Genomic DNA, 25,830 nt, shown 5'->3' on the forward strand with positions numbered 1-25,830 from the left:
AGGGCAGATTACATGTGGTGTGGTGCGTACCTGTGAGGAACAGGAGGGCCTGAGCTTCCCGCGATATTGTGGGGGAGCCAGGACCGGGCTTCTGGGGTGGTAGCCTCCATTGATCTCTTAGTGGTGCAGCGCCTCCATCTTCTATACTCCCAGGAATATGGGACAGGACCGGTATAGAAGAACCCCTTGGGTCCCAGGGTAGTACTTTCCAAGTCACACACAGTCTTTACGGATGAAGAATAGTCTCTTTATTTGACACAGCAACAATATCCCAACGATAAGGGCTTCCAACAGCCACAACACAATAGCCAGGACGGGTTATATGCCGCTCGCCTTCGCCCAGATAATTCCTCCGCTCCTTCCCTCCCAGTCACTCCTCCGGCAGGACGGTCTGAGCTAGGGCTTCAATACCCCGTGGCCTATAACTCTATCAGCTCTACTAACGGACGCTGATTATTTCCGCTCTCCTTTCGCCTGCACTCTGCGCAGGGGAAACCGTAGTTCTCTCCAAATCCTCGGTCCTGTTCCGCAGGATTTCTAGACTCATGGCCTGTTAGCAGCACTGCATACTCCCGGCATAATAACCGGCAACTCCAGACTCTGACTAATCTCGAACGAAGAACTACTACTCACCGGAGTTGGCTGCTAAATATAGAGCTAGCCCCGCCCCTCTTGCTCACGCCTGCAGCAGAGTCCAGGCCTGCGTCTATCAGTCAGGATAGGGCTATTAAGGGGGAAAACCCATGATGATTACTGGTGCCTGATCTTAACAGGACTTACCACAGCAGAAGGAAGATAGGTATAGCCTGTGCTGTTTACAGGGGGCCACATATGGTACTCTATATTATTATTATTATTATTATTGTAACCCCTCTTTATTTCCCTATATATATTAATATGTATATACTAAGGCGGGGGGCTGAGTCCACCACCCTGTACCTGAGAGGATATTCAGTCGGCGAGTAACCATGCTGGGGTCAAACAACGCAGCGGGACACATATCTTATAAATATCTGTGCTTTATAAATAGAGAACACAGAAATCAAATACTGTGTTCCTCAGAATTGGAGGTCAATGAGCAATACTTATGGCAATAGTAAAGAGAGAATATTTATGCACCCTGCCACGCAATTGTTCCAAAGTGTCTTTTACTCAGTCCCGGTGACCCGTGTGCTAACTAATGAGCCACTGTTGGTGCCGGCACAGCATTGGAGCTCATGTAGAGTTGTATGTGTGTTACATAGACGAAGTACTTCCCAAAAAATGGCAGTAGTCATGTATGTTGAAAAAGGATACTGACGAGTTGTAAGGGTGATCCCATGGATGCATTTCAACTTCTTTTACTCACAGCTTAAGAACCTCAGTTTCCACGGGTTCCCTTTCATCAGGTGATGTACCCTCCTGGACTGTATCCACTAACCCCGGTACGTGCTGTCCTTCCAAACTGCCTAGGACAGCACATACCGGGGTACCATTTAAGTATATATTCAATATACTTATGCATTAGTATATAACTTTATTAAACAATTCCTTATAGATTCTGGGGGAAATCCTCTTCACAATAAACAGGTTTAAGCTCCCAGGGCATTGGACTAGTACTTGATCTTGGTCTTGCAGTCTGGACGGAGAAAGAATAAGGACATTTCAAAATTATGCCTTAAGATGACGTGTCTCAGCCATAGTTCAAAAGGTAAACAATGCCTTGTGTTGGAGACCGTTATATCTCAGGCCCCTTTTGCCATTAAATTATGAGTAACATCCCAGCTGACAGCTCTGTCTCCCGTTAACCATATCTTTGGATCTCTATTGCCACTACTGTAAGCGAGACATCCAATACTTATGTCTTCAGATCTGACTTAATTTTTTAAACTAAAGTCTGCTACTGCAATTATTCCTTCTCTCTTCCTTACCATGCAATGATGTAATCATCTCTGCTTCACAAAGGCACTTATATGCACTTCCGTGTCTAATACCGGTCTTCTACCACACTGCCTAGATTGTAAATCTCTTATGCAATCTTTGCACTTTGACTCCTTTCACTTATGAATGTCCTCAAACTTACTTACTTTGCTCCCACGTACATGGATGCCCCTAATAATGTGCTTAAATCCTAAAACTGTGCTCTCAGACTACCTAGATCTTACGATTTTTGTGGTCTTGTCTGCTGAAGTGTTTGCATTTTGGTTTAGGCCGTTTATGCTATATTGACTTTGCCTAACCTTGTAATACCAATGTTTGTACAGTATGGATCACAATAAACCACAGAGGAACATATTTACTAGGCAGTGGTAACTCCATAAGACACCTTCTTGCACTTGTAATATGGGCTTTTCAGCCAATTCATGGTAAGGTGTCTACCTGCCCACAAGATAGTATCACTGTATGGTAAATATGGGTATGCTGCCAGAGTAATGTAACAATATTGAAGTAATCTGTTTGGAGCATGGGTCAGGGCAATGAGCAAGGTTATAGTTTTGTTATATTAAATATTAAATATAATGAGTCTCTCTCAGGGATAGAGAGGGCAAAGAGAGCAGGGAGAGGAGACAGGCAGGCACTTTGTACCCGAAGGGAGGAAATCCCAAGGAGCAGCCACTCACAGAGTTATCATCAGTACCACATACTGTATATGCTTTCAAACAAGACACTCTAAATGTGAGTATCCATCTTTATCCACTCGGTTTTCTTTTCATTGAAGAACAGATAGACTGCGCGATGTGCCTTGCTTTGTTCTTTAGTTTCCTTATCTGAGATGAAGATCCTGGCCAATTAGAGGACCTGGCTGAGTCATCAGAAATTTCCCGCATTAATTGCGGTCCATGCACAAAACTCAAGATAGTCAGAGTGTGAGTTCAAACTTTATTAGAGTGACCAGAAAGTTGTGCTAGTGTGAACGTATTGCACTGTATGTTCTTTTCTTCTTGTTTTCCACATATTTTCGGGAGAACCTACGCCAAGTTTTGTTCAATTGGGTTTTTGGAGAGAACCCAAATTATTTTAGGCTGCAGGACATTGTTTCAACTAGAAACATATCTTTTGGACATTTATTTATGTATTTTATTGTTTATTACCATTTTTGACACAACATGGAGGCATTGACTTATTGTATGTATTTTTTTTTCACATGAAATATAATGTATTGACAAAGAATTACTTTAAACCTCCCCAACCTAACTCCATGTCACATGGGCCAATAGGTACCAGTGCTACCTTTACAGGTATGTATCTCGGAAAGCAGTGGAATTGGAACAGAAATGCATGCGGTTCTGCTCAGGGGATTACTCCCCATCTATGAAAAAAAAAACAAAAGGGGGAAAAAATGAGCGGGGGGTCTGCTCTTTAAAAAGAAAAAAAGAAGTGTCAGTCACCTTTTAACAAGTCACTTTATCACAGAAATATTTTCTTTTTTCAAGATGTAGCACCACAGAAATATCTGCATATTTTTTTCATAGATCTATGATGAGCGTATGCAATGGCTGCCGTTTTCCATAGAAAGTTATACATTGGCTATATACAGTTGTAGCCCCGGTAAGAAATAGTGGGCTACATATCTTTCTCCTACTGGAGTAAGTCCTGTTAAGGGCAGGCGCCAGTAGTAATCATGGGTTTTCCCCCCACCAAGCCCTTCCTTGAGTGATAGAGGTAGGCTCCTGACTCTGTGGCAGGCCTGAGACAGAGGGGAGGTCCGGCTGACATCATGAGGGGCAGGGCTGTATCTATTTAGTGGGCTGCTCCTGTGTGTGTGAGAGAGTTGAGAGAAAGTGGAGTTCTGCCTGGGAGCTGGAGAGTGTGGGTGAGGAGTCCTGCCCTGGCAGTTGTGCAGGAGTTGAACCAAGAGAGTGGAGAGTGCTGGAGCAGAGAGAGCATGCTCTGGGAGTTTCAAGGAGACAGGAGAGAAGACACTCAGCCATACTGAGTAGAGCTGATAGCACTAAGTGCGGTGGACCAATGCCCCTCACCCTGCAGATTGGGGTGAGGGGGGGAATCTAACCTCACCCAGAGGGCCTACCCTTGGTTGGAGGTAGGGGTATTGAGGCCCCAGTACAGCCATCCCGCAGGGGTACAGCCTGGAGGAGAAGCAGAGGAGGTCAGGATCCTGTGTACTGCCATGACTTGCCGCTGTGAAATGAACTGCTGCTGTGTGCGATATTAAGGACAATAAAGACATTGCTGTTTTATATAAAGACTGTGTGAGATTGGAATCTCTCGCCCTGGGATCAGGGCTTTCTCTGGGAACATTCCAACCTATTCCTTAGGTTTCGCCAGAGAATGGAGGCGCTGCACCACCACCACTAAAGATGAAGGCATATACCCCAGAAGCCTGTCCCTGTTATCCCCAATACCAACGCGGGACACTCAGGCCCTCCTGTTCCAAGCAGGTATACACCACCATAGTACATGTAGCCAGAGCCCTCACTACACCCTAGAGGTCCAATCTGCGACTGGGGGGGGAGCGGGGGGGGGAATATGGGCGACACAGTATTTATTAAACCAGACCCTTTTAAGCAAAAAAGCTCCAGCGTACAGCTTCAGAACATCAGCGCTGTGTGTTTAACTGCACTCAGTGTCTGCAGTGTACTAGTGTGTGATAGTGAATTTGTGCCATGTGGTTAGATCTTCAGACGCTGGCATTAGCGAGGTCAGCAGCTGTAAATGGCAGTGGGCACTATTAAGATTTGTGCTTATTAAATATTTACTATGTCTAACTCCCCTATTAGAGGAATATTTATTCGATTGCTGTCATTCCTTTTTTGTCTCAAACATTGTTTGAGATGATTCATGGCGTTACCCGTAACGTAACTAACATCCTTATCTTGGTCATTCATTTTTACGCACTCCTTGCTTTGCTTACAATAACTTACATTCTTATTTTTGGCATCTGTGTGACCAAAACACAACGTAAAACATTTTTCCGGCTCTTTATACAATTTACTCCCACCAAAAATTCAAGTAAATCATTGTAAGAAGTTACGCCCTGGGGGGAGGGAGGAGAGAGAGAGATAGTAGCTTTTATTACAGTCTATTTATGGTAAGAATTATACCTGAAGTTGTAAAGATCTGCAGTGAGTGGTAAAGCAGTTTACATACCAGTAAGATTTAAGGAACCTGAAAAAAATCTCTCTACATTAAAAAATTTCTAAAACAGAAAAATATTGGACGATTTTACAGTGAAATGTGTGGTTAGGATGAAAAAGGCATAGAAAAGATAAATAACTTGTTTGATCCCCACAAAATAGTTCACCCCTTGACTATTTTGTAATACTGGTTGTAATACCACTAATTGTTTTTAGTATGTGCTTAAAATGTACTGTACCCTGTGCTTCTATTTGACTAGAGTCCCAAGTGACTTATAAACCTCTCTGAACCCACTTTTGTACAATATGTGGAGAGATACCTGTGCACAAAAAGGAACACACCTGAGATACCTGGGAAATATGCTAATTTGGATATGCAAAGTGTATTCAAATGCTTAAAATGAGCATATTTGCCGTGTAAAATAGTGCATCTCGTCTGCTGAGAAGAGAAAGTTAGCGGCATTACGCTTTAAATTCATTGTTGTGAAAAGAAAAGTGTAGAAGCTATGCATGCGGGCAGTGCATCGCGGCTTGTGCGCTATGAGGATATGAGGCTGTACTGCAGGGTTCCTCAACTAGTTCTCCTATGGGGCCAGATCAGAAAACATTTAGGTGCAGAAAGAGGCACAAGCGCATTGTAAGGTCATTGTAGATAAATTGAAAGGCTTAAAATTATTAGATTTCAACTGTTTGCAAGCAGCTTTAACCTACGTATATTCACATGAACTTAACTTGCATGTGAGCTTCAGTGTGCAAAAAGTGCATTTAGGTGCCTAAGCAACTAGCGTGAAACTATCAAGGCCCTTTGGGGGCCGCTTTTGGCCCGCCGGCCGCCAGTTACAGAGGACGGCTGTATTGCATACCTTTTGTAACAGCCAGAAGGTAGAGCTAGGGTTGCCAGATGTCCAGTATTGAACTGGACTGTCCTGTATTTGAACCCTCTGTCCAGTCAAAAATTAGAGGTAACACTGGACATGTATGTGTCTGATATTAACTCTCTGGACATGTATGTGTCCGGTATTACCTCTCTGGACATAGTGACCTGACCGGCATGGGTGGGCCGCGGGATTTCCCCAAGCAGGGAGAGAATAGGGCTGTTGCTAGAGGGTCTGGGCAGCTTCCTAAATCCTGGTTGGCTGTTGCTGGGTAATCAGGAGGAGGTGTCAGGAGCATGGGGGTGGAGCCAAGGAGAGGAGGAAACAGCATGGAGCAGAGAGAGGTTAGAGGGCTGTGTGTGTGTGTGTCTTGAGTGGTTGTGATGCCTGATTCTACATCCATTAAATGCTTACATGAAGCTATATATATATATGCCCTTGATGAAGACTAATGTGCTTTTCTGTTGTATGGTCTACATGAGGTCTGCACAGGACATATATACAGTAACCCTTGGGATACATTAACATGGTTTTGTTATAAGTTTTTATTGAAAATGTTTTTATCATATGCTTTCATTTTTTCACTTGTGTTTATGTGTATCTAGCCCATCTTCCCCCCCTTGATCGCAGATCAGGTCCCCTAAGGTGTTCTGGGGTCTGACTAGATGTCTCTGTGTGGTGCATACCTGCTGGCAAAAGGAGGGCCTGAGTCTCCCGCGATGACATGGGGGATAACAGGAACAGGTTACTGGGATGGATGCCTTCATTCTGGTTCAGTGGTGCAGCGCCTCCATCTATAGTAAGTCCCAGGAATGAGGGGTGGAATCCTTACCACATAGATTCCCCACAGGGATGAGAGATTCCAGTCTTACACAAGGATTATCTTTAAAAGCAGCAGTCTCTTTATGCTCTTGGGCAGCAGCAGCAGCAGCAGCCGACCGGTACAGTTGATGCACAGTCCACTAACTGTTCTCCCTTGTGATGTCCCTGCCGCCACTCTGGACCAAAGGCATCCAGAGTGGGGCTAGCTCTTCCCTCACCCCCTAAGCAGGGTGAGAGGTATTTGGTTCCACCTCACTAACTATAGCTAGATCAGCACTACTCATGAGCTGATCACTCCTCTCCTCCTAACTCACTATCACTACTGTCAGACTGACAGAACACACACTTCTTGTGCCACTAAATAGGAAGTGCACTGCTCTTTTATGATATCAGCAGGCACCGCCCCTATGTCTCTTGCTTTGACACGGGGTCAGGTGACCGACCTCCACCATTCAGGGCAAGTGCTTGAAGTGGGGGAAACCCATGATAACTCCTGGCAACCTGCCCTTACCAGGGATTATACCAAGAGGAGGATAGAACTATAGCCCCATTTCTTACCAGGGCTACATGTATGTATATACTCTTTCTGTACATTTCGTTTTTTGTCCCTGTTGTTGTTTGCCGAGTGACTGACGTCACGATACAGATAATACAGAGGTGTTAGTGTGAGCATCAATAAAGTTTTACTTGTCTCTTTGAAACGGCCAATAAAGCTTCTATTGAAAGGCTGTTCACTCTTAGAGGCTGAGAGAACGTTTGCTCAGTACTAATAAAGTTGGTTTTGTTTGGTGCTCACACATCACCCAATGAGAGGCTCCGCACGAAGGAGCAGGTAGCGGATTGGTTGAGGTTTCGTGACGTCACTCACTGGCGCGAACGGGACCGGTACTTAGGTGCTGGGTTTTTTTAGCAACAGTATACACCTTGATAAAGGGCACATGGCCCGAAACGCGTAGGTGTGGTGCTGTTGGAGATGTCTGGGGGCTTTTCTGTCTGATCACATCATGGAATAAAGGATTTTTTCTATTTTTAACCCTTGAGCCTCCTCCTGCTGTTTTGGCAGTGCGCTGCTTGCTTTTTCTTTCTCCTATATACAAAACAACACAGTCCAAAAGTTTCTAAGAGTATGGGAACCCTGGAGAAAATTACATAGGCGACATGAACCTCAACAGGGGGAGTCTCCAAATGTAGAGGGACAACGCATCAAAGGGGATATAGAAGTCTAAAACATTAAACAGGAGAGCAATAACAACCAAAAAATAGAAAACGGGTTTGAAACAAAATATAAAGCATATCCGAAAAAGCAATTTTATTCCACCAAGATGCCAGAATGACTCTACTATTGTATAGTTAATCCTAACACTGTGGAATACGGTATATATGTGCTGTAAGATATTATTGTCAAACTATGTTCTACTGTTTCTCTTATAGTGCTGTCTTTATTTTACAGAATTTAATGTTCAGTTCACTTATGTATGTAAACGTCAGTAATTTAAATGTCCCGTGGTTACCCTATTTTATTTTCTGTATCCCCTCCATCCCCACGCCCCTTGAACAAAAATGGAATAAAGAACAAGTTTAAAAAAAAAAATGTACTTGTATTATGTATGTATGTCTGTATGTAAGGCGGCATCCCTCATGTTCCCCGGTACTCGGAGGCTACTATTGAGGCTGCTGCAGTTCACCCACACCGGATACTTCACTGAAGTCACCCGATACCTGGTTCCTGCGTCTGGCTGGTGGTTGAGTTGTATTCAGAATTGCTTTTTATTCCGTTATGTTTGTGAGTGTGTTCTTCATATCTTTTACTCCATAAACTATTTGTTATACTTTTTTACGCTATGAGTGCGCCTGTTTTTTTTCTGTTTTTGTAGGTATGTATGTCTTTATTTATATAGCGCCATTAATGTACATAACATGACAATCATTTAAATAACAAATAGTACAAATAACAGATCATGGGAATAAGTGCTTCAGACATAAAAGTAGCATTAACGAAGAGGAGTCCCTGCTCCGAAGAGCTCACAATCTAATTGGTGGGGAGAACGTACAAAGACATTCAGAGGGCATTCAGGTAAATGCGTCTGTAGGGGGCCAAGCTGTATGTACCGTGTATAGTATTAGCCATGGTACTACTCATATGCTTCTTTAAGCAAGTGTGTCTTAAGGTGGGTTTTGAAGGTGGATAGAGAGAGTGCCAGTCGGGTATTGAGGGGAAGGGCATTCCAGAGATGTGGGGCAGTCAGTGAGAAATGTTTAAGGCGGGAGAGGGGTTTAGATACAAAGGGGGTAGAGAGAAGACATCCTTGAGCAGAACGCAAGAGTCGGGATGGTGCATTGTATCAGAGCAGTACCACCCTGGTCTTACAATGGGATGTCAGATGATCCCTTTAATTATTAGCCAAGGCCCATTTTTATTCCCCATAAATGTATAACTATTGGTTAGGAATATTTAATGAACAAGGATCTTGCTTGGGGTAACTCATTAGGGCATCTGTGTCATTGATTGAGCCTCCTGGTCAGTGCAATAACTAGAAAGCCTGTTCTTCATCATGTAACCGCATAGTTGGTTTGCATGAAACAATTATAATAATCGCTTTGTGCAAATGAGCTAAGTGTGGAATTATGCTAAGCTTCAGCTTTTTAATAACCAAGTTACTGTGTACGAAATGAAAGCAAAATAAAATGGGTTTGTTTCTGCACACAAAAGGAGGATTATAAAGCCCAACCAGAACATCTTTTTCATAAAAATCAAGTGCACCAGACAATAGCAATATGATTTTACAGATGTTGGATTATAGATTAATAGGCTAGTGGCAATCACCTCTTATGAGATAATAGTGTCTCAAGTGCAGGGATCCTGGAAGTGCAGAGGATGAAGGGGAGCTGGGAATTTAAACCATCAAGGAATTTTGTAAGGTAGGTTCAACTGAGCCTGCTAATATTATGCGAGTTATGTGTGTTACATTTTACTCCTCTCTTTATTCCTAACCTCATATAAATGCTGTTATTGCCGTTTCTTCCTACGCAACATGGAAAAGATACGCCCCTTCCTCTGTTACTGGACTACTAAAACCCTATTGTATGCCCTCATTCTCTCCCATATTGATTACTGCAACATTCTTTTATCTGGCCTCCCTGCCTCAAACCTCTCTCACTTACAATATATTAAAAATGCTGATGCTACAGTAGAACAATTTCCTGTTCTTCTAGAATTGTATCTGCTTCTGACCTCCTGAAGCCTATCTGCTGGCTTCTTATTGATCCCTCTACTCTTGGTGATCCAATTCCCAACATAACTAAATAAATAACCACAAAACAAGGTCTGGAGGTACAAGTCAGCGGCTTTTTATTAAAACATCAATTAACCTGATAAGTGCCAACCCCCTGCTAAAGTGCTCGCTCACTGGGTAAAGGCAGGCCAAAAGTGCTCAAACCAATGGCCCATAACACCTCCCAAGATGGGCACCACACGGCCCAGACGTTTGGTGAGAATGGGGCCCAGGAACTCAAGTTTAAATCAGCCCTGCCCAATCGCCACTCCCAGCAATCACCAGGCTTTACCGACCATGAAGCCCAATCTGGCAAGGAAAAACGCACTTACCCACCGTACTGCCGCCACCTACGGGGCTATTTAACCCCGCTTATACAAGCCCTGTACCACCAGACCCGCCAGGACCCTTTTGAGCCCATCCTGGATTGTGTTGTTAAATAAATCGGATCCGATGTCTGACAGATGCACCCTATCAGCCATAAACAACCCACTAGTAGCTGAAATTAACTCGGGATGGATCAACACCCAACCCCTGAACTGTAACACAAAGCTCCCCACCACCCTATTTATGTTTTTTGTGTGTGCTCTACCACCCGTGCTATCCGGGCCCCTCTCCAGACCTCCCTATGAATGATGTAAGACCAGACGACCTGCACCGCCTGCCACCCAACTGGCACCCAACATGCCAGCTCCCTCTTTATTGTCCAAACTAACTCCAGAGATGGAACCACCGCTAAGTCATTTCCTCCAATGTTGTGGATCAGGACCTGCAGGGGTTTCCAGTCCCTAGCCAAAATCAGCAACTGGTATCAGTTGCACCCCTACACACCGGTGCCACCTTACCAAAACACTTCTACCTAATCCCTACGCAATCCCAGGTTTTCATCCGTACGGACACATTACTTCTCGCTTTTCTGCCCAGTGAATGAGTGAATCCCTGACGATCCATACATCCCTAGCCGCAAAACCTAAAAGGGCATAATAAGGATCAGCTTCAAGCCCTTTAAGCCAATGCCCACTAAATGTAAGACCGTACTCGTTCGGCTCCCAGCGCCCAATCCCCTATATAACCTCCACACCAAGCCCAGCCCGAGCTGCCTCAGTCGCACCCCTTATGCGGAAGGAATGGGTGCCGAACTGAGTGCTATCTATACCCAAATGACATGTACAGGCATACCCCGGTTTAAGTACACTCACTTTAAGTACACTCGCAAGTAAGTACATCTCGCTCAATAGGCAAATGGCAGCTCACGCATGCGCCTGTCAGCACGTCCTGAACAGCAATACCGGCTCCCTACCTGTACCGAAGGTGTGCGCAAGCGGGGAGGCTATAGAGCCTGTTACAAATGCGTTATTTACACCAGTTATGCTCGTATATGACGATTGCAGTACAGTACATGCATCGATAAGTGGAAAAAGGTAGTGCTTCACTTTAAGTACATTTTCGCTTTACATACATGCTCCGGTCCCATTGCGTACGTTAATGTGGGGTATGCCTGTATAGCTCAAATACCCCCTGGTATTGGAACCTCAAAAAAGGCTCCACCCCAGCATGTACCAGCAATTTACCTGGGACAGGAGGCCTAATTTCCAAATACACTCCCAAAGACCCCACCGGGCAAGTTGTGCTACCCGCTAAGCCTCTGAGCGAAACCCCTAGCCCTGCTGGTCATGTGCACGACTGCACGAGTGGCTGGCAAGTGGCGCTCCTGCATGCGCCGCTAGCGCAGATAAAAACCGGGACAGTGGCCAGAAAAGTCGGGACCCATGACAAAACGGGACTATCTCGGCTAAACCGGGACATCTGTTCACCCTATGTTTAACGCATTTTTCATGTAAGATGAATATCGCTACCCAATTATGAATACATATTTCTTTGTGGATACCTCAGTAATTCTAAAAAGTACTCACTGTGATGCCATTTCCCATGAAAAATGCAAAAGCAGGTATATGATCCTTTAGTAAATCAAGACCTTAGTATTCTTTTCCCAAGTCAGTTGCATTGAGGACATGTTGGCATGAGAAGCCTAATGCGCTTAAATTGTCCATAATGTATCTGTATATCCCCCATACTATTTTAGTGACAGCTTATCTGGGAGCATTTTGTGAAGAAGAAAAAAAAGTATCAGTTACCCAGATTTAACCCCTGAGCTTAACATGGAGGTTGGTTCAATTTAGTCCTAAAATGTATCGAACACTTATTAAAACATACATTTTCTACCTCCGAGGTTTTGATCCCTTTTTGATGCATTTCAAGTTACAGAATGCATAGCAAATATCAGAAACAGAATAGTTCAGTATTAGCTCATCGCTTTAAGGTTTCTCTTTTCACAGGTATTCGATTATAGAAGTGCCCAGCATGCCTGTTTCTGTTACCTCTGACTGTGACCTGCTACAGAAACAACAATCTCTCGCCAGCATTCTCCTTTGATTGTCTCATCACTTACATAGTCTACATGATAATAACCACAGAGAGGAGGTCTCCCATCACACAAACTACAGATCCGACTGTATATAACATCTGACTTCCTCTATATACCACCCAAAATGCATCACTGTCACTGCTGTCACATTATACTGCAGTGTTGCACTGGGATATCAAGGGCACACAGGGGGAAACCGCTTGGATGGGCCCACTAAAGGGCTACATTGGGCAAACAAGTTCTAAAATAGATTGCACTCATACAAACATACACAAACTCATAGATTCATTAATTCATAGATACATATATACAACTGTAAGGGGGTCACCCCCGGTTCCCCTGATTTTCCTTTGCCCCCTGCCTTACCCCTGTGGCAGTGGGGGAAGCGGACGGCGACTTCTCCCGGCGGGCACCGCCCTCTTGGATTTGGCACAAGCTTCGCCAATGCGCAGTAAAGATCGCACACACGGTCCCCATAGAAAAGAGCTTTGCCAAGGACTACAATTCCCAGCAGCCTCAGGGGACTGCACTTTCACCTTTGTCACAGGCAGCATTGAAGCCAATAGAGCTGGCAGATTCTCATGCTGCAGAGTTGCAACAATGTTGTGTGCAGACAGGGTTTTTGTCAGTTGGAGCACACTAGTCAGTCAGAGACAGGAGCTGCCCCGGGAAGGAGGTAGGGTACAGGAGTCAGGGACTCCCTGTACTAGGCCAGCACCTCCAGGGCCCGAGATAGCTCAGCTCCCCAGTAAGGTGAGTGTTGCCAGGGGCAGCCCTCAGGTTAGGGACCCTGCCACTTACATTAGTGGGAGCTGGGAAAGAAAGGTTAGAGAGAGTTGGAGTCAGGGAGCTGTGAGGGAAGGAAGGGTGCGGGGAGCGAGTGCAGCTCCTGCCCCATATAGGTACCCACACCCCAGGCAGGCCCCAACTCCCCACTAGCTTAGTGGGTAAATGCTTAGGGAGGCCCGAGATAGGGACGCTGCCCTTAGTATAGAGTGCTGCCTTGTCAGAGTCACGGCTGTTAGTGCTGTGAGGTCTGACAGGCAGGCACCTTGTTGCGCAGCACGTTGGCTGCAAGCATTTAGTGAGGCTGAAGGGACTTGGGTAGTTAGGGGAGTGGGACAGGCCATAACCCCTGCAGGCCCATAGGAGTTCCCCAAGCCACTACAGGTTGCTGTACTACAGGGACAGGCCCTAGGCTAGGGTTCCTGTCACGTTAGTACCAAGTGTTAGTTATGGACTCAGCGGATGCTGCGGTTCCTGTGAAGCGGTTCGGACCCACGTTGGGGTCCGCAGAGACTATTCCGGAGTGAGACCGCTCTGGTGGTCTGCGTACAACGGAGTTCGGTTGGAGGATCAGACGGATTCATCACACGTCTGACCCTTTGCGAAGCCAGTTGCTGATCCGAGTACCGGAGTGCTCGGCAGGTACCATATAGTCATAAGTGCACCAACGGGCCCCTTAGTGTAACTGTGACTGCGCAGTCACCCACGTTCTCTCCAAGTGTGCGGGACATTGGGTGGGATTCTCGGGACACTGGGTGGGATCACCTGGTGTTGGGGAAGCGTCCTGCGCGACGCAGTAGGTGTCTCCTCTGGAGAGGGACACAGGTTATATAAAGGTATTGCGTGATATGTTGTTTGCATGTTAGTAAAGTCCTTAGTTATTTTACCTCACCGTGTATGTTATTATTGATTGTCCTGCGAGGAACCACTCCCCCTCTGGTGGGAGCCATCGCAGGTGGAGGCGCTGAATTGAGTAAGTGGTTACCCCTAGTATAATTGCCCCAGGTTCCCCGTGGCGGAAGCTCAGCCCTCCTGTGAGCCAACAGGTAATGCACCACACCTATGGTAACACCGTATGTTCCTTGCACCCACATCAGATCTGCGATTGGGGGGGGGAATACCCGTTACATTTGGAGGCGCTGCTGAGATAGACCTGGGGTGCCCTGTTTTCATTTTTTCCAAATTGGCCAATTTAGATTTTTTCACCATGTTTGGGCCTGCAAGCCATGAGGCCCACGAACGAACCAAGAGGACAGAAGTATCCCAGCGACATGTGCTAGTAGTAGGGGATGTTCCCAGTAGTGCCGTGAAGTTGAGGGAAATTTGTGAGGCCCTAGGGAGACTCCTGGGCATAGACCAAAGGTGGAAGAGGATAGAGCACCGGTACGACCCCACTGACCAGTGTAGTAGACTATGGCTAGTAACGGATCAGGAAATATGCCGGGAAAATGTCCCTCCGACCTTACATTTCCCAGGGGCCCCACCAGAAGGCTACCCTCTTGCATACTCAGAGAGCCTAAGTGAGATTACCAGAACTGTGATCAAAATGGAGGCTCCCTCATCAAGGGAGTCACACCTAAAATGGCGTCTCCCGCCAAAGCAGGAGATCACATGTGCTGCTGACTGCAAGCCTGCACTAAATTGTGTTGCAGAAATCCGTCCGGGACTGGCGGGAAAACCAGAGCTCCGCCCCCGCAATGTGAGGGACTCAGTGCAGAGCCAGAACCAATCAGTGATAGAGCGGGCCCCTCCCTTACATTCCACCAGGGGGAGCAAGCACAGTGAACAGCCAGCAGCAACTGCTGTTCTCATTAAAGAAAGTACAGAATGCAGAGAAACACACCCTCAGTTATATGGAGCATGGCGGTCAAAAGGAGGGAAAATATCCTTTCTTGTGTGCCCGTGCCTACAAAAGGACTTGAATCTATCTGGTGGTATGGACTTTAACCATTTTAGGCTACCAATAGAATATCGGGTGGCTTTGGTGGAGGTCGAGGGGTGTATAAGATGTGCTCTTCAAGAGAATTTCCTGGGGGAGGCTCACGGACACAAAAGTGAGGTACCCCCACATGATAAGTTAGGGGCACCCCACAAATGGTCTCAGCAAGCAGCTAACACTCAGCTGGCTTCGGGTATTACTGTGTGTGATATGCCATGTATCAGTGATGTTACAGTCAATATGTTACGTTGTACTGTTTATGCAATGCATTTTTATTGTGTAACTTTCTGTAATGTGACGCTGTTCTCCAAGCGGGACGTTGGTATTTTCACCAGGGGGAGAGTGTAAGGGGGTCACCCCCGGTTCCCCTGATTTTCCTTTGCCCCCTGCCTTACCCCTGTGGCAGTGGGGGAAGCGGACGGCGACTTCTCCCGGCGGGCACCGCCCTCTTGGATTTGGCGCATGCTTCGCCAATGCGCAGTAAAGATCGCACACACGGTCCCCATAGAAAAGAGCTTTGCCAAGGACTACAATTCCCAGCAGCCTCAGGGGACTGCACTTTCACCTTTGTCACAGGCAGCATTGAAGCCAATAGAGCTGGCAGCTTCTCATGCTGCAGAGTTGCAACAATGTTGTGTGCAGACAGGGTTTTTGTCAGTTGGAGCACACTAGTCAGTCAGAGACAGGAGCTGCCCCGGGAAGGAGGTAGGGTACAGGAGTCAGGGACTCCCTGTACTAGGCCAGCACCCCCAGGGCCCGAGATAGCTCAGCTCCCCAGTAAGGTGAGTGTTGCCAGGGGCAGCCCTCAGGTTAGGGACCCTGCCACTTACATTAGTGGGAGCTGGGAAAGAAAGGTTAGAGAGAGTTGGAGTCAGGGAGCTGTGAGGGAAGGAAGGGTGCGGGGAGCGAGTGCAGCTCCTGCCCCATATAGGTACCCACACCTCAGGCAGGCCCCAACTCCCCACTAGCTTAGTGGGTAAATGCTTAGGGAGGCCCGAGATAGGGACGCTGCCCTTAGTATAGAGTGCTGCCTTGTCAGAGTCACGGCTGTTAGTGCTGTGAGGTCTGACAGGCAGGCACCTTGTTGCGCAGCACGTTGGCTGCAAGCATTTAGTGAGGCTGAAGGGACTTGGGTAGTTAGGGGAGTGGGACAGGCCATAACCCCTGCAGGCCCATAGGAGTTCCCCAAGCCACTACAGGTTGCTGTACTACAGGGACAGGCCCTAGGTTAGGGTTCCTGTCACGTTAGTACCAAGTGTTAGTTAGGGACTCAGCGGACGCTGCGGTTCCTGTGAAGCGGTTCGGACCCACGTTGGGGTCCGCAGAGACTATTCCGGAGTGAGACCGCTCTGGTGGTCTGCGTACAAAGGAGTTCGGTTGGAGGATCAGACGGATTCATCACACGTCTGACCCTTTGCGAAGCCAGTTGCTGATCCGAGTACCGGAGTGCTCGGCAGGTACCATACAGTCATAAGTGCACCAACGGGCCCCTTAGTGTAACTGTGACTGCGCAGTCACCCACGTTCTCTCCAAGAGTGCGGGACATTGGGTGGGATTCTCGGGACACTGGGTGGGATCACCTGGTGTTGGGGAAGCGTCCTGCGCGACGCAGTAGGTGTCTCCTCTAGAGTGGGACACAGGTTATATAAAGGTATTGCGTGATATGTTGTTTGCATGTTAGTAAAGTCCTTAGTTATTTTACCTCACCGTGTATGTTATTATTGATTGTCCTGCGAGGAACCACTCCCCCTCTGGTGGGAGCCATCGCAGGTGGAGGCGCTGAATTGAGTAAGTGGTTACCCCTAGTATAATTGCCCCAGGTTCCCCGTGGCGGAAGCTCAGCCCTCCTGTGAGCCAACAGGTAATGCACCACACCTATGGTAACACCGTATGTTCCTTGCACCCACATCAGATCTGCGATTGGGGGGGGGAATACCCGTTACACAACTATACTTGCAAACAGTTATGAATGAATATGTGCACACATACTGCACTGTACATTCAATGCCAGACAGCACACACTGACATACAGGAGATAGACACATACATACATTGCCAGACACTGAGCACACTGACATAGATCGACACATAGATACAATGCCACACACTGAGCACACTGACACAGATAGACACATACATACAATGCCAGACACTGAGCACAGTGACACAGATAGACACATACATACAATGGCAATGCCAGACACTGAGCACACTGACACAGATAGACACATACATACAATGGCAATGCCAGACACTGAGCACACTGACACAGATAGACACATACATACAATGCTAGACACTGAGCACAGTGACACAGATAGACACATACATACAATGCCGCACACTGACACAGATAGACACATACATACACTGCCACACACTGAGCACACTGACACAGATAGACACATACATACAATGCCAGACACTGAGCACAGTGACACAGATAGACACATACATACACTGCCACACACTGAGCACACTGACACAGATAGACACATACATACAATGCCAGACACTGAGCACAGTGACACAGATAGACACATACATACACTGCCACACACTGAGCACACTGACAGAGATAGACACATACATACACTGCCAGGCACTGAGCACACTGACACTGATAGACACATACATACAATGCCAGACACTGAGCGCACTAAGAAATCTAATACATGTTAGCTTTTAAAAATGATTTCCTAACCCTGTCGCGACGCTGAATTCCTTTGCTGTATTTGCCTGTAGGCATCACGCAGTGTGCACATGTACAGCTTATCAGACTGTGACTGAGAGAATTTAGTGGGGTGTTGGTTCATAACAATGTTTTGTTGTTTCTCAGCTCATAGCGATATGTTTTACGTGCTTATGTACAATGGTTAATGGTAAAGTACTAACTTCTCTGACTGAGACTCCATTGAAGTTTATGACACTGCTAAAAATCATTGAGACTGACTCCAAAGTAGCGAGACCCACAGAAAATCAATGACAGTTGACTGATCTGGTGACACTTTCTACTTTTATTTTGGTCTAGCACAGGGACCTGGGGAGAGATTTGAGAGCCACTAACTTGTTACATTTTAGTGGTAGGTTCACTAAACTGCGATAGCCATTATTAATAATTTATGGCCATTGAATTAAGTGACCACTATTGATTTTATTTGATAGTTGTAAATTAATTAGAGCAGGGAATCTGTTTCCTATCTATGTATGTAGCTCCTGTTACACATATACAGTATGTATACTGTGGACAATACAGAATTAATCTGCTCCACCTATCACATTGTGCGATAAGGAATAAGAGACACTGTCCCTGATCTGCCTAGCAACACATGACAGGAGATATGGGATTGTATTGTATTGTATGTCTTTATTTATATAGCGCCATTAATGTACATAGCGCTTCACAGTAGTAATACATGTGGTAATCAAATAATTAACAGATAAAATAAATAACAGGTCATGGGAATAAGTGCTTCAGACATAAAAGTAACATTAAGTAAGAGGAGTCCCTGACCCGAGGAGCTTACAGTCTAATTGTTAGGTAGGGAGAACGTACGGAGACAGTAGGAGGGAGTTCTGGTAAGTGCGTCTGCAGGGGGCCAAGCTTTATGTATCGTGTTCAGAATATCCACAGAGCTATTCATATGCTTCTTTAAGCAAGTGGTCTTAAGGTGGGTCTTAAAGGTGGATAGAGAGCGTGCTAGTCGGGTACTGAGGGGAAGGGCATTCCAGAGGTGTGGGGCAGTCAGTGGAAAAGATTTAAGGCGGGAGAGGGCTTTAGATACAAAGGGGGTAGAAAGAAGACTTCCTTGAGAAGAACGCAAGAGTCTGGATGGTGCATAACGAGAAATTAGGGCTGAGATGTAAGGAGGGGCAGAAGAGTGTAAAGCTTTAAAAGTGAGTAGAAGAATGGAGTGTGAGATGCGGGATTTGATCGGAAGCCAGGAGAGACATTTCATGAGGGGAGATGCTGAGACAGATCTAGGAAAGAGTAGAGTGATTCTGGATTGAATAAGAAGAAAGCTAGGTAGAATTTGGAGACCAACTGTCAGCCTGAGAGACCCTGGCAAGGAATCCACTTTGGGTCCCATGGGTACTGCTGTACAACTGGCTTCTTACTGGGCTACTACATTGCAACTTGGTCTTCCTATTCCGTGCCTTGTGGAAAGTAGACTGTAGTACTGCAACGGTATTCACGCTTCCTGGAGCGCCTCACTTGCTCAGGCGGTTCAAACTTTGTAATCTTGTTTTCAATTGAGCGGTGTCCCCAGCTCTCATTGTACCTTTGTCTTCACGGGCATTCGTTTCTGTGGGATACAGATGCTTGGGCCGGGCCAATACCTTTTTCTCTAACTTCAGCTGAGAAACCTCCTGCTGGGCAGCAGTAGAGTCCAACGTAGCGTCATGCTAAGTCTATGGGGCTTCGAGTGCCTCATCCAGGTCACACTTTTGTTTCTCTGCCATCTTGCGGCCAGCACGCTCAGACTCCAGGTCCTTCCTCAGGTCTTGAAGCTGTCCTTCTGCATTTCTTTTTTCAGTGCAGCTGCCAGTTCAGCTTCTTTGGCGTTGAGTCGCAATTCCACATCTGTCAGCTGATTCAGCGCAAGGCTTAAACCGGCTTCCCTTTTTCCATTTAAGGCCTGCAGCTGTCGGTACTCTTCGTGGACCTTGTCCAGCTTAAGCTGCAGTCAGGCCCTCTGATTGGCCATGTGGTCCAGCAGCTTGCAAGTATCGGCCATCTCGGTTTCATAGCGCAATGTCAGGCCAGCCACCTGACGGACACCTCCTCCCTCTCGTCGAGCTGTATCTTGCACTCGGCAATCTGCGTCTGGAGTTCTTCAGTTTGATCCTGCAAGTCCTCTCTCATGGCCTTCACCTCTTCCCGGTGCTTGCTCTGGGTTTGAATCAGCACCTCCTTCATCTTTTGGAGCTCTGCAGTTTTTGTCGCTAGAATCGCCGCTGCTTCTGTTTTCCAGGCCTCTTCCTCCTTGGCGTACTGACTCATGGGGATGGAGCTGCCTCTCTGCTTCTCCAGCTCTTGCTCCAGTTTCTGGACCTTCTCCCGCTCCCTCTCACACAGTCACCTGGCATCTAAGCTCCGCCTCCAGCGATGCTCTGGTGGCACGCAGCGTGTCCTTCAGCTCATCATGCTGCTCTGTGGGGACATACTGTGTACTCAGCTGTTCCTGTAGCACTTGTACTTGGTTAGCAGCCTGGACACTTGCTTCCTGTAGAACTCGCTACTTCTCCTTGCCTCTTGCAGACTTGCACATAGGTTTTGCAGCTGGCTCTGCCGTAGGTGCGCTGCTTGTGTGTGCTGCTTCAGGGAGACACGTTGTACCCTCTCTGCATTCTGCTGTGCTTCCTGCACTTCTAACCTTTCCTAGATCAATTGCTTCTTCACTTTTTCTGCTTGGTGAAGCTACTTATCACCTTCACTGTGATTACAGCTGGGTATAACAGACCACCGGAGACACCCAAGATCATAGCCGGGAGGTGTAGTTGGAGGTGGCGGGGAATGGTCTGCGAGGCTTCAAAATGGCCGCCGCAGACCCGTAAGCAAGGTGCACCGAGGCAACCATCCTACCTGGGTGTGGGGGAGGCGGTGCAACAACTCCGACGTGCTTAGACTGATGGAGCTGCTGGAGTTGTCGGAGCTCGCGGACCTGCCTCTTCCCCGGTGTCCCGCTTGTTGAAGGTGATCTGGGTCACGTGAGCCCCAAGGAAGCACGCTTGCTGGCTGGACCTGATCCGGAGGAGGCTAGTGGAGAGCGCTGCTGGAGCGCACAAAGGAAAGTAAGTGCAGTCGTGCTTTCATAAAGGAGCCATCTGACTCCCGTGCACCCCCCTCCCTCTCGGGGAGCTGTTAGGCAGCAGACACATACCTCTCACTCCCCCAAAGCCCCCCAGTCAGTCAGTCACCCACCCAGTCACCCACCCGGTCAGTCAGTCAGTCACCCACCCAGTCAGTCAGGAACTCACCCAGTCAGTCATCAGTCAGTCACCCAACCAGTCAATCACCCAACCTAAGTCAGTCAGTCTCCCACCCAGTCACTCACCCAGTCAGTCTGTCACCCACCCACCCAGTCAGTCACCCAGTCAGTCACCCAAGTCAGTTACCCACCCACCCACCCAGTCAGTCATCCACCCACCCAGTCATCCACCCACCCACCCAGTCACCCACCCACCCAGTCACCCACACACTCTGTCACCCACACACTCTGGCACCCACACACTCTGGCACCCACAGAGGGAGGAGAATCACACCGGGCATAGCATTAGCCGCAGATCCGCTGCTCTCTCTGGATGGAGAGAAATGAGAGGCCGGGAAGGGAAGGGAGGAGCGTGACAGCCAAACCCTGCCAGTTGGATATCTTATTTACCCTATATATCTTAACTGCTCTATACCTACACCGAAATTACCAATACTGCGTCCTTCCAGATCTGACTCTCAAGCTTCACACGGGATACACCGAAACCCCCCCTAACCCAGAAGACAGGTAAGAAACACCTCCCCTCCAATATAATATAACATTGCAGGAATGAGGGTACCTGGACATTGAGGGACTGCGGATCAGGTAAGATCCCAGGCGGGATTGCAGCTTTAGAAATTGTAAAGCAGGGGCATCCAGACACTGGTTAAGGGGTTCAGGAAACTAATCATTCACATCTGGCTTTCTTTTCTAGATTAGTGATGTCATCCGACATTTTCTCACTCACACACACATACACACACACACACACGTAACTATGTAACAAGGAATAATTGTAGTAAAGTATAAATGTGATACAATAAATAAACTGTTATGTCAAAAATGAATGATGTTATTAGTTCTTACTAGGAATTTATTAAATTTATTTTTTAAAAAGCGAGACTGGGCTTTTATTTAGGGTTTATTGTGCATCACTGCAGCTCTTCATTGCAGCAGAGTAGATTCTCGAAGTCCCAGACTTTTGGAGGGTGCATACCCCGGTGTAGAGTGGTAGCCTGGGGTGGGCATGGGGCGGCATGCTTTCCCCCGATGGGGAAGACTGATAGCCCTTGTGCTCTCTTCTCCTCCCAGAGCAAGACTAACTAACTTTGATACTCCCACTTGGAAGTCTCTGGAAGGGGCGGGCTCATGGACAATACCTGTCATTGATAGGCTTACACAGGCCATGAGTCACCACCTTACTTCCATCACTTACTAGTGGAGCATAAGGTGGGTCTGGTCCAATAGATTAACCTGTTACTGCCCTGAACATACTAGGGGCTTACATAACAGATGCATGGTGGGGGAAAGAGGTATTATGGGACATACACTGTTACAATTGAAGCCCTGTAAATAAACCCAGTTTATACAGTGTTTCCGGCCTTAAATTGGGATAAAAGAGACTGCAATGTGGTGTGGGCATCACAATATGGTGGAGTTTAATGCGGGCAGTCCATAAGGCACCGAGCAGCGGAAACTGTGGGTTTGAAAATAAATGCGGTGATTTAAAATGGACGCACCAACTGAAGTGAAAAGCAAGCAAAGTCTGTTCCACTGTGTATGACCAGTTGTGCTTACAGCATACACAGAGAATGTGTGAAGTGTGGATGCAATTGCACCCAGAAGTCAGTAGATGAAGGATGTTAAGGAAAAAGCCCCCCCCCGAAACTCATACCACTGCAATCCCTGCTTACTGGCATCCCTGGAAAGGATAAAACACAAAAATTATCCTGAACCAAAAAACATAGATCAGAGGTAACCAAACGGGCTTAACCTTTATTAGTGAGCCTTGCTACCTCTTCACCGTCACACCAACCCTCTCCCAATAGGATTAAAGTCAGCTTCCCGGTCAAGTACCTGTGATCCCAGGGTCTTTTCTGCGCAGGTTCAGGCCAAGGTGGTAAGGGAGGTGATGATGGTGCAGGTGCAGGAACACTGAAATAGGGCGCCAGGATCTCTTTTGTAACTAAGATGTTTATTGGATAGGCAAACACATAAATCTCACTGCTGTATCACAGACACTATCTGGGTATATTTATACTCATAGGTCACCATACCTCAGTATCAGTACAAATCGTTTCCAGTTGCACAAATCTCCTTAGGGCATTTCCAGTGAATACTTCTGATCAGGCCTTAGCTTCTAGTCCCACCTCAACACCACACCCAGCCAGGAGTAGGGTCCCCCAACCTCCTCTGCAAGAGCGGTATCCTGTTGGTGTCCTAGTCCCTATCACCTGTATCCAGAATACTCATTCTTGCTTACTAGAGAAGGTCTTGAACTCTTCTCTGGCCTTTGACTGTTCATCCCAGGAGTTTGAGACTCCCAGGCAGTCTACACGTTCCCTGCTCTACAGTCCTAGGTGAGGGAAGAACTGGAACTTCCCTAGGTGAGGGAACAACTGACTGCCTTTTGCAGAACCCACTTAGACATACAGCAGGCGGGGCCAAACTATCCCTCCCCCTTTCCTTGCAACTCCACAAGCCAGACATGTGCCTGTAAATTGCAACACTCAGCAACTGAGGGGATGGAATCTCACCGACTAACTATTAACCCTAGCACTACCTGCTCTTACCAGGACTTATGTGCCATGCAGGGGAGGAAATAATTAGGATGATACATGTGAATAAAGGGATTACGGGTTGATGAACAAAATAGATAGTATAAAGGTGCAAGGTGGAATGTGCTAAATATAACTAACAGTATTATAACCAGAAAAATATAATTAAATGAAGTAGTCCAAACTAGCCCCACTGGTAATGATAAATGTGATAGAACAGTGATGAATTAAGAATTGCACAGCCTGCAAGCTGGAGATATTAGAGTCTTTTTGCAGCTTCAGATGGTGATGAACCACACCACAAAGGAAATGCCTGAAAGAAAAAGAACAAGAAGCGCAGGCTCCATAGTGTAACTCAATATAAACAATTTTAATAATAATAAAAAGCCTCTGGGACTTGCACTTACAAGGTTTGAGTTAAAAAAAAATGACATTTAGAGAAAATTCTCTGCAGGAACGGACGCCTGAAAGCACGCGGGATATGTATCTGCTGCAGGGTATCAGCAGCAGTACTGAGCCAGGGTAGAAATCCACAGAGAGCCTTCAGGATATGTGACTGTTCATGGAGAGAAGACTCGTGAATTCAGCCGGTAATTGCCGCCAGACGGATAACATTGAATCTGACCTCTCCTCGTGTAGCTGTTCCAGCTGGTGCGGCGTCCGTGACAACCCTACATGTTTCGACACGAACGTGACTTCTTCAGGGTCTGTCTGATTGGTCCATAGTAGGGGTTTAAATACCCTGGGTTGTTAAGCAACCCACATTGCTACCATACCATACTATTGTACAATAATACAGACCATACCTTCCCCTGTATATAGGTATATATGGTCAGACAAGGACACGGTTAAAGTATACCCAGTAGTTGGTTTTGCCTGGGAAAGATTTAACAATGTACTAGAACATTCGCTCTATAGTGTCCCATACCTAGCGTAACTGACAGTTCCTCACCATGAGGTTGTCATTGTAAGTGAACGGTGCACATGTGACGTTCTGGATTGTAACAAATCATTGATCCTAACGGTCCCAGGCACAGGCGATGATGTGGTTATAAATGGGGTGCTGGGAGCCGCACCCGCATGGGAAAAGACCCAAATAAAAGGAAAAATGCTATAGTACTAAGACTGCGTACGTGCAGTGTATGTGTAACAAAGATATTGATCCTGCTTGTGTGCTTACCAATATTGTGGGGAGGAAAAATGAAATGTGGGATATCACTGTTGGTTGTGACCCTTTTACTGGCCCTAGACATCCCATCAATCACACTATCGTAGACAAGGTCCGAGTGTTCCTAGCTAAGGAGGAGGCTACCATGGAAGAACTTCACAGTGAGATGTACCCCGCTGGCCCTAGGTCCTCTACGGACACATCCTCTACCTCACCCATGGCACTTATAACAGGTATGGGTGAATTAGTGGAAAGTCCATGCAATCGCGCCAGGGAGATAGCTACTACCGTGGCTAATACTATACACCTGATACATAAAGCTTGGCCCCTTGCAGACGCACTTACCAGAATACCCTCCTACTGTCCCTGTACGTTCTTCCTACCTTACTGTCCCTGTACGTTCTACCTCCCTACCAATTAGATTGTAAGCTCTTCGGAGCAGGGGCTCCTCTTCCTAAATGTAAATTTTTATGTCTGAAGCACTTATTTCCATGTTCTGTTATTTTTATTATTTATTATTTATATGATTGTCACGTGTATTACTACTGTAAAGCGCTATGTATATTAATGGCGCTATATAAATAAAAACATACAATACATACCAGCGACTACAGACCTTTTCAGGTGAAATGCCTACCCCACCTGGCAAGGAGGATTTTGAGAACTGGATAGAGCAGGCGACACAGATGGTGCAAGAATGAGGGGGGATCAGAGGAGGAAAAGAGAGCCCGGTTTGCGGAAAGCCTCAAGGGCCCACGCTGGCTATAGTAAGGGCTGTTAGAGAAGGGAAAGAAGCCGTCACCCCTGGCACCAATCTGCACGCCTTAGAAAGTACATTTGCTTCTGAAAGTGGAGCAGAGCTCTATTTTCAGTTCAGGGGATGTATCAACAGGAAGGGGAGAAATTATCAGAATTTCTAGGCAGGTTAGAAGTGGCCC

Source organism: Ascaphus truei, chromosome 4 (genome assembly GCF_040206685.1).
Source record: "Ascaphus truei isolate aAscTru1 chromosome 4, aAscTru1.hap1, whole genome shotgun sequence".
Classification (NCBI taxonomy): Eukaryota; Metazoa; Chordata; class Amphibia; order Anura; family Ascaphidae; genus Ascaphus; species Ascaphus truei.